Here is a 10609-nt window from a genome sequence, read left to right as displayed (position 1 = left end):
TATTGTGCTCCATGGAACAAACTTGAAAGCTTGGTTGGAATTTGTGTCAAATTAATAATGTCAGCCGGAAACAGCTACTTAATCTCTGTGTGCTAGTGCTAATACTTGAGCTAATAATGTTAAGAAAGGAATGAAGGCGTTTCTTTTCATATACGGGCTCTGTAGCATCAGTCATCAATAATTTATCATAAGCCTCATCTGTGCGCTCTGTAAATAAATGCAAACACACAGCAAACCACACTGGAATACTGTGGGATGTTGCAAAACTGGGTTGACAGTGAAAAGGACAAGTGAGGGACTGTCTGGCCAGTGGCATAGTTTAGTGAACAGTGACATGCTATGTTTTCCCACAGACAGCAGACATTCTAACATTCCCATAACCGCAATGCTTTTTAAACCCCCTCCCCTTCCTTCATAAAAAAAAAAGCAGGAAAAACAAACAAGAGCTGGGAATTGACACACTGAAATGATGGTTTTAAGTCCTATCAAAAGCCCACTGTCTGATCCCTGGTGATTCTGCATAATAGGGAATAGTATGTGTTTGGCATCGGTGCCAGGTTTGTACATTGCCTGAGGAATATACTGGTGTCTTTCATATAGTGGAATATTAAACATGTAGTAAAACATGCTGACCATAGAGATCCATAGAGAGGACCATAGAAACCTATAGATTTATCAGTATTGCAATACTCATTAATTACTTTCATCAAACTAGTTCTCAAACAGAATATGGACAGAAGAATCTATAGTATCTTAGCCCAACAGGACAGCTTTGAGTGAACAAGAATGATTAAAAAGCAATTGCAAATGTGAACACCATTATAGGTGACAAAGCAAGTAAAAGCACAAAAAAACCTGGAAAAAAAAGCATCCCGGTTTCCATTAAAATATTTAGCAGCACAAATGCCTAGTTCTGTCATGAAACTCTAGATGGCACAGGCTGATGAGGCCTTAACCCAAATTGATGATATTCACAGCGTTAACTACTTGGCACAAGTAGATTGGTTCATGTCACATGTGCAGTCAATGAGCTTGCTGCTCAACATTTAAATGGCTGGTCAAACATGTAGACATCGGCGTATGTATTGGCAGTAGCAAGTTCCTGTACTTGCTCTGCAGCAGCAGCAGCAGCAGCAGCAATAATCAACTGCAGCAGCAATTCAGCAGCAGCAGCGTAGCAAATCTATTTCGCCAAGACCAAATACATTAACATGGTCATGTCCATTACCATGCAAAAAATATCCTGAGAGTTGTCATGATAGAAGTGTTTTCAACACTTTTAATGACAAATAATGTTTCTGGAGTACCAAATCAGCACATATTAGAATGATTTCTGAAGAATCATGAAATATGTTCAACATAATTATCTCTAAACATCACAGATAAACTGCACACACACAACAATAACTCCTCTCTCTATATCTGGATTTCCTTACTGGCAGACCTCAGACATTCGGGATAGGCAAAAACTGGTCCGGCACCATCATACTGAGCATTAGAGCCCCATAGGGATGTTGTTCACCCTGATGACTCACAAATGTACTGCCAAACACAGTACAAACCACATCATCAAGTTTGAGGATGACATTGCAGCGGTGGGCCTCATCAGCGACGATGAGTCATCATAAAGAAAGGAGCTGGAGCATCTAGTAGACTGCAGTCCAAACAACAATTTCTCTCTATGTTGACAAAATAAACGGAGACGTCGACTCCACAAAGTCCTGCACTGACCACCTCCCAAAGCACATCAATGGGTCTCCAGTAGAGATAGTCAGGATAGAGACGTTTCTGGGTTTGCACATCACTTGTACCACCCCAAGAAAGCACAGCACTCTCTGTGCGGTGACTGATGAGGGCAAACTTCCCCCACCAGTCCTCACCACATTCTACAGAGAAACAATTGTAAGCATCCTAACAACATGGTTTGGAAATTGCAATGATTTAGACCACAAGGCCCTGCAATGCCTTGTAAAAACAGCTGAGAGAATTATTGGAAGCTCACTCTCACCAATATCAGACATTTACCACAAACGGTGTGTGAACAAGACCCAGAGCATCACATAAGACCCCAAATGTCCCTCCAATGAACTCTCTGCCCCCTTAAAAAAAAGGCTTACGTGAGTACGGGGGCCAACACAGAGAGACTTTGCAACATTTTTTCCCCCTAAAGCTCCTCAAAGCCCTGATACTGACTTCCTCCTGAAGGAGAAATAACTGCTGCACTGAGACCAACTGATAAAACTACAATCAGTGATGCACAAAAATTTCTGGGGAAAAGAAGATTTTTTTTCACTACAATTTTTCACTAGAGCCAGCCCTCACCACAACTTAATTATTATAATCATAATTTCTACTGTTATTAGTGCGTTATTTACATAGTACTTTCAAGAATAACCAATCCATTTGCATGCTGTTTGCACAGTTATTCATCCTGTGCAACACGTTCACAAAGCAAACACAATTTGACAGATTTCACAAGCAACTAAGTATTCTTCATTTGGGATCTCAACAAATCAGGGCCATTCTTTTATTATTTAGCTATGATCATTTAATAATATATGCAGGCATCGCTTTTAAATAAAACTACATTCATCACTGGCTTTCTGAATGCGGTACGACTGTGATGATAGTTGTGCCGCAGGCAAATAGGGCTGATTTTGTGAATAAGAAGCAATTTTTGGCTAAACTTAATTCAGTTGTGGACAGTGGTGGGAAATAGGTTTCATTAACATGTAAACTCAACTCAAATACTTTGTTTGGTGGAAACTCAGTTTGGTAAAGTCATGAATCAGACACGTCAACTTCAATTTAATCTTTTGCAGTAAACTACTAGCTAGCAATAGCACATGTTAGCATGCTATTTGTTAAAATTGTTTGTACTTTCATGCATGGTGTTTCCAGTACAAGCACAATGACAAAAAAAAAAAAAAAAGTACATTGGAAGTCTTCAACATAATGCTAATATCTAATATATCAGAAACATAAAAGAACACTGAACACTAACAAGTGTCACTATTTATTAATCTCATAAACGAATAAGGTATCACTTAATTTTGTATATTTACACTCCCTATACAGTCCCATGCAAAGCATGCCTCAAAATAGAAATCCCTTGCCCAGTTTTACTTAATGCCCACAAAAGTTATGTATATAGTCCCAAATGTAAGAACATAAAGAACACAAATGTATTTCACACAACTGAAATGAATTGTGACAATGTTTAAGAACTGTTCTGCAATACCTCAAATTAGGTACACTGAACAACCAACTTGTTTTTTTGTTCTTGTTGATTGTTGTACACTGCAAACTTGATAAAATTATATTTAATTTCAGATTTCAATATGGCTGTAATGACAATAAATGTAATTTGACAAGCAAGAGGAAGGGAGTGTGACTTGAATCAGTTGTGAGATTAAATTGACCTTTAAATTGACATTCAGAATTGGTTCAACTTCATGGACTGTGTGAAACTGTCCTATTTAAACAAACAAGATACTTACAAAAAATACAACAGCACAAAAGATAATGATTTCAAATGGGAGAAAGTGAGACAGTGTTTAGTCCCCAGACAGAGCTAAAATGGTCTAGCAAAGGACAGGAGGCTTTCAGAAACTGGGCCACTTCACACGGTCAGTGAAGTCGGCCCTCTGACAGCCTCTGGTCGTTCTAGACAGTGAACAGGAAGAGGATATGTGCAGAGCCTGTCCCGAGACTGCAGAGAAAACTCAGTAAAGCCAAGGACTTAACACAGGTCAAGATCTGAGGGAGCCAAAACCAGATCTCGCTGCAAGAGAATAACATGCATATGTGCTGCAGTCCAACACATTCTCCTCCTTGCAAAAAGCCAGTAAATTGCAAACTGGATTAATGGAATACCACATGGCCGAAGGAGGTAGAGGTACAGATATTCAGAGGATCACAGCGAGAGAGGCCTTTGGGATCGTGGGAAGTATCTAGGTCTTTCCGCCCTGCCAGCTGTTTCCCCAGTTTCCACAGGGCCCCCGATGTACTGTGGACCAGTGTGAAACACAGCACCAGAGAATACAGTGTCCTCCAAACCAAGCTCACTGAACTTTCAGAAGAGTGAATTATGAACAAACACATTCAAGTGTTAATCGATTTAGGACTTAACACACCTGTGTGTTGTCAGCATTTATTTACAACTGGCAATGGTGTACTATCAAATAGAAGTATAACAGACATTGAGACATCTCATGCATAGAAGATCTGTGCAACTTCTTCAAATGCCTGGAGCAACCGTGTGAAGGCTTTTGACTGGAATACAATGCTTGGGAACAGGTCATATGGCTTCACGCTTGGGATAAATGTGTACAAAGGCCATCCCTCACCACAGCACAGACACCATTGTCCTAAAAAGATTACCCCTTGGTCACAAAACAGCACCTCAGTGGGTGTCGTTTCTCTAGACCAAACAATAAACACCTTAGTTTTCGGGAAGGAGCAACAGCTCCCTTCACTAAAGGGTCTAAATATCTTTGCTGTGAGGAGTTGCTTTGTGCATGATGAGACCTGCACAGTGGCATGTCCACCCACACCTTCTGAACTGTGCCCTTTCTACTGAAAACCACACCTGGATGAGGACATGAGTAAAATATCAAAAAGGCAAGAAGAGTCATGAGAGGCAAGATTTCAGCATTTCAGACAAATACGTCAATGATGAACTATTCAGACCATCTCAGATTTCTGCCACATCTTAAAAATTGCTAAGCACTAATTAAAGGTTACATACTATAGTTGTGTTACATACCAACCTCGAAATATTTGTAGATGTGCTTGCGCCATCATTTTTATGTGATTATACCCAACATTTCTGATTCCTTCTCTTTATGGTGATATGGAACATTCCACAAATACAGTGCACGGTAGTTTTCCATGACCTTTTTTAAAAAAATATTAGACAACATTAGATATTAAATATGTTTGATGATGAAGTATTGTTCAAAGTCAAATAGCTAGTATTAAACATCAAATGTTGGTATCCTCCCTCCTTAAAATGGGGATTTAACCATTAAAATTGATATTGAAAAAAGTTTGAAATAATCAATTAAATTTTTGCTATTAATACCTATTTAAATATTTATATTTGATTGATTGTAGTAAAAAAAGCAGTCTATTTTTAAAATTAACTAATTATAATTGCACAATTGTTACAGTTTTTTTAAAGTCATGAAATAATTTGCAAGCCCATAGAAATAAACGGTATGCACCTACCTTCACTGCAAAAAATAAATAAATAAGCTTTTCAGTTTTGTACCTTATTCGTAAAAAGTGCCATATAAGACAACAGGAATATTTGTCAAGCTACAACTATCAATCATACTTTGATGTCATTTTTGACAACAGTTAAAAATATTGACTTTTTATAGAACTATATACTATATATATAGAACAAAAATACTATATATTACTATATTTTACCATACTATATATAGTACTAACAAATGTGCACAGGTCCTTTTCAGATTTAGAAGTGACTATTCAAAACCATTTCACTACAGGAACCGAAGACTACTGTGAAGATTCATCACAAATCAAAACAGACTCACCCAGATTATGTTCAGTGAACTGCAGCAAACTGATTCCAGTATTGAGGCTTCCTGACAATGCAAACAAACAAGTAACTATTTCAGAATGTATCATGGTAAAAGCAAAACTACCCTCCAGTCTTGTACAAACGTGCCAGTGGGCTCATCGCACTGCTGACGCCTCTTACTTTTTCGTGGGTATTCAGGAAGTGGGGGTACTTGAAAGGAGCTGCGCAGGAAGTGATTTTTAGTCTTGTCCATGCTGTTCTTCCTGGTCGTGTCTTCTTCTTGAGGCTCCACCTGTGGATGTTCTTGAGTTTTGGTCTCAGGGTTACCTTCAAACTCCACGTCTTGGTCTACATCTTCCTCGCTTTCCTGCTCTCCTGTAGCAGCACTGCCGATACTGTCCACTCCTTCACTGCCTGAAGTTTGCTGCAGACTTTCTTCTTCTGAGTTTATGTCGAAGAACTGGTCGTCCTCTATTACGTCAGAAGGTGTCGGAGGTATGAGGTTAATGACTGGTGGTGTGAGAAGACCACCATCTTCAACATTAATGCTGCCAGAACCATACAGAAGATAGTCAACAGCAGAGTCATCCTCATTGTTCTGGATCACTCTGGACTGAAATGGTAAAGAGGAAAGTGGTGCAAGCTTCTTCTTTAGCGCTGCTCTTTGGCACACGGACACAGAACTAGCAGAGCGGCCAATGGTGATCTGTTGAGGTGGCCCGTAGCGCTTAACTTCAGCAAGGCTAAATCCAGGGTTGTCTATTCCCAAATTTTCAACAACGACATGGACGTTCTCCTCATCCACGACAGGCTTGAGATTTTGTGGCTTTTCCTGATTGTACTTCAAGCAGTCGTTTTCAACAGTCCGAAAGCAAGAGCAACACAGGAACCTTTCTACAATGTTGATGATGTTTTCTCGTCTGGACTGTCGGTTATCCACATGCTTTGCCATGTCCATCGCTACTTCCTCCCCATTCCCTGACCCTCTCAATCCCAGAAGAAACTAAAAGTCTGAGGATCAGAGACAGAAAAGCATGGCTTTTTCACCTCTATCACCTAAACCTTCATCGAAAGGAAAACAGACCCCCTCAAAGCATCAATATGCAAGACCCTCTCACCGAAACCCTTCCGAGCAATAAAAAATAAATCCTCAGTAGGTTGTTGCTTAGCAGTGGCCTGAAAGAGAATAGGATGAGGCTTTATGCTTTGGCTTCGATGAATACTTGAGATGAATGCTAGTTTCAATTAAAGGCCTTTCATATGGAAAGTACGAAGCACACGGCTCTGTCCTCAAAGAGATGTGTGAATAAAATTAAGAGCGTAGCTGACCTTTTTTTTTTGTAATTTTTTGGAAAAATTACAGTTCATTTAGAAAGAGCAGTATATTAGATCACAAATTGTACTAGTTTGGGTACATCTGTGGAATCTGTTCTTTCTTGTTTGGTCTGTTGTTCCACTTACAAAGTTGCTGTGCTATGCTAAGCTGCTAATGCTAAGCTTTCTGGTACACCTGAACTGGTCACTAACAATGTGACAACATAATTTGCCTGGTTATAATGCTCTTTTACTTCATTTGATAATTGTTTAATTAATTATTAAGGATATATACACACACACACACACACACACACACACACACACACACACACACAAAAAAAAATAATAATAATAATAATAATACAGTGCAAAAGTGACATCTGACCCTGAAAGTGAAAGATTCATAATTTGAGATACACTAAGTGTTCAGAGGTTTGGGTTCAGTAAAATGTTAAATAATAATAATAATTATTATTATTTTTAAATAAACGCTGTTCTTTTGAACTTTCTATTCATCAAAGAATAAAATAAAGGATAAATGTATCACAGTTTCCACAAAAATATGAAGCAGCACACCAACTGTTTTCACCATTGATGATGATAATAAATGTTTATTGAGCACCAAATCAGCATATTAGAATGATTTCTGAAGAATCGTGTGACACTGAAGACTGGAGTAATGATGCTGAAAAAAAGAAAGTATTGCTGTTAGAGGAGTCCTTTTGTATAACCTTTATATTTTAGGGCCAATCAAATGCATGCAAGCAGAAATCATAATGTTTTAATTATCATTAATGCATTTGAGCACAGTCGGAGCAGAAAGAACTGTCAGCACTGTATCAAGCGTTCCATGCAGAAGAAAAGGTCACCATGTTCCAGTACTTTTTAAAGAGCCAGTTGTTAAGCCTGTTGATCAAAGGCTCCACTGATATTTATATATATTTTAAACAAAAACATTTGTGCACAATAAGGGATGACATGGTGGGCTGCAGTAACTCTGTTGCATGACTAGCATCCATCACAACTATAGGTCAAGACAGACTATTCGGCATTGTATTGTACGTTGTACATTTCCTGCTGATTTTAGGGGATGATCTGTGGAATTCTGCAGAAATTATTTAAAAATGGTAAGCAGAGCTGAGAAAAGGTTAATATACTCCAACTGGTAGCTGGGAAAAAAAATCATATTAGCCAAAATGTTTGATAAACAAACATATAGGGTTGCACAGAAGAGTTCAGATTTCGTGTAAGTCTAGTCGTAACCAAAGAGCGTGAAATGACACTTTACTGACGAATGGGATTATTGTACTATATTATTTTACTATAACCTGATGAAAACCACACAACAGAGAGAGACAACTGCTATCCTGAGAATGTACTGGAGTGCATTTCATGATTTCTACTCTTTATAATCCCGAGACTGAAAAAAAAAAAAAATGTACATGTGTACTGAAAACTATCTTACCATGTATTACATTTTTGAGAAACAATTGCACAGTGGTTCGTGTGCGTCATTCCCTTCTTTTTGGCAGGTACAGTAGCTGTTGCTTTTCCAGGCTCATAAAAAAAGCAACTAGTACATAAATGTTTCTAATCAGTGAAGCAGGTCAGAGGGAACCAGATTTGCAATTCATTCATCAAAATAGAATTCACATAAAATAAAATACGCATCATGTTCTTTCATTGCAATGCCCAATAACATGATATATGATACTCCAATGAAATTTCAGACAAAATAAAATAAAAGCTGTGAAGCAATTGCTCTACATTGTGTCCTTTCTGGTAGCACAAACATTTACTTGAGCCATCTTGCAGTTAAATCTTAATCAAGCAGCTGCTTTCACAATAATACCAATTAAGTTGCTATTAGGGAAACATGGCATTTGTTTGACTGCAACTATCTTTCAGGATCCCACAGTCAACATAGGCTGAGTGTGTTCCTTCAAGGCTGCAGTAGCTCTTAAACATTTAATTGGTTTGAGCATTTTTAAAGACTTTGAGTAAAAAGCCTGACTTCTCCCCACTCCCCCTCCTCTTCAGCTTCCAAAATCCAGTACACACATTAACATCCCAGACTGTTAAAGAACTGAAACCCTACCGGGGTCTCAGTTCAGGAAACACCTCTGACGGACCTCTAACAGTCTGTCAAACTCATTTAAATGACCAAATTGTAGCGCCTCTGTATATTCAGTTCACATTATGTATATTAAAGCTGTATCTGTGAAAGGTAAGAATGTGGAGGATTCCCTACGGTTGCCACAGAGTGTCACTAGAGTGCAGACGTTCTAGGGCAGGAGAGGGAGAGGCGAGTTTTGCAACCTGGTATACCAAGTTTTTGGGTCCTGTTACTGAAGAACCACACAAATGCTTTTCATTTACCACTCAGCAAAACAGATACGGCATGATACCTTGATCAAATATTTGTAGGAATACCAATTTTCCCCTTCATTTCTTTTACACGATATTCAAAGGCCATTTGAGAACGGCTGCAAACCAAATGCTCTCTTCCTCTGTCAAACATTTTCATCCAAAAGCTTTTGCCAAAGAGCTCTTATTTCAAATTTCGCAAAGATGTTTTGCACTAATTTGAGCTAATGTAACACATGACGCACTAAAATAATGAAATAAAGTTAATAGCTTTTAAGGGGGTGGCTATACATCTTATATAATGAGATTCTCTTAGGCACTGGTCCTAAACACATGCAATAAATACATTCTTTATGACAAACGAGGAGAGGGTTTCTATCCCCCTTGTACTGTTTCCCAACTTTTCTCTTTCGAAGCATGTTTTCTTTTGGTTTTGACTGCACTCGCCACCACAGAGAGGAGGAGGAGAGAGAGAAAGAGAGAGAAAGAGGTAGATCCGGGAGGGGGCCCAGACTCCGAGCCAAAAACAACAGTGAGTTTCAGCACTGTCAGAAAGGGCTCCTCGCTAAAGAAAGCTGCAGCACGGTTTTTAACACTCTCCAACATATTGAACATTTCCTGTGTTGCTCGTGTTTTCCCGGGACTCTCTCCTGTTCATTGTCAAAGAGCAAGCTGCTCTGTACAGCCACGCCCACTTTGGGTTTAGCTAATCTAATTGGTTGAGACTAATTCATATATTTACAGTCAGGTTCTTTCACCACCTTCCCAGGACTCCACAACAATAGCCAACGGATCCCTTAATTGGCATTTTTCCTAGGAATTCGTCTGGATAACAACCATCTGTATTGGAGCAAATTATTAGCAGTTTACATTAGTTTTAATCAACTGATGATTATACATAACATTAGTTTAAGGGGCCTTTATATGACACCGCTTTCAACTAAAAACAGAAAACTTTTTATGCGTTTTGGCCATTCATTTACACAACAATGTGGTTTTAAAGGATTAGTTCACTTTTAAAAAAACCTTTTGCTGATAATTTACTCACCCCCATGTCATCCAAGATATCCGTGTCTTTCTTTCTTCAGTAGAAAATAAATTAAGGTTTTTGATGAAAACATTCCAGGATTTTTCTCCATATAATGGACTCCAATGGGACCCAAACGGTTCAAGGTCCAAATGACAGTTTCAGTGCAGCTTCAAAGGGCTTTAAACGATACCAGACGATGAATAAGGGTCTTATCTAGCGAAACAATCGGTCATTTCAAAAAGAAATAAAAAAGTTTAAGTTTTATAAGCACAAATGCTCGCCTTGCTCTGTTCTGTGATGCGCGTTACTTCACGTAATACGCAATTACGTTGAAAAGGTCA

This window comes from Scardinius erythrophthalmus (assembly GCF_964197995.2).
Source record: "Scardinius erythrophthalmus genome assembly, chromosome: 21".
In the NCBI taxonomy this organism is placed as follows: domain Eukaryota; kingdom Metazoa; phylum Chordata; class Actinopteri; order Cypriniformes; family Leuciscidae; genus Scardinius; species Scardinius erythrophthalmus.
This window is presented reverse-complemented; position numbering follows the sequence as displayed.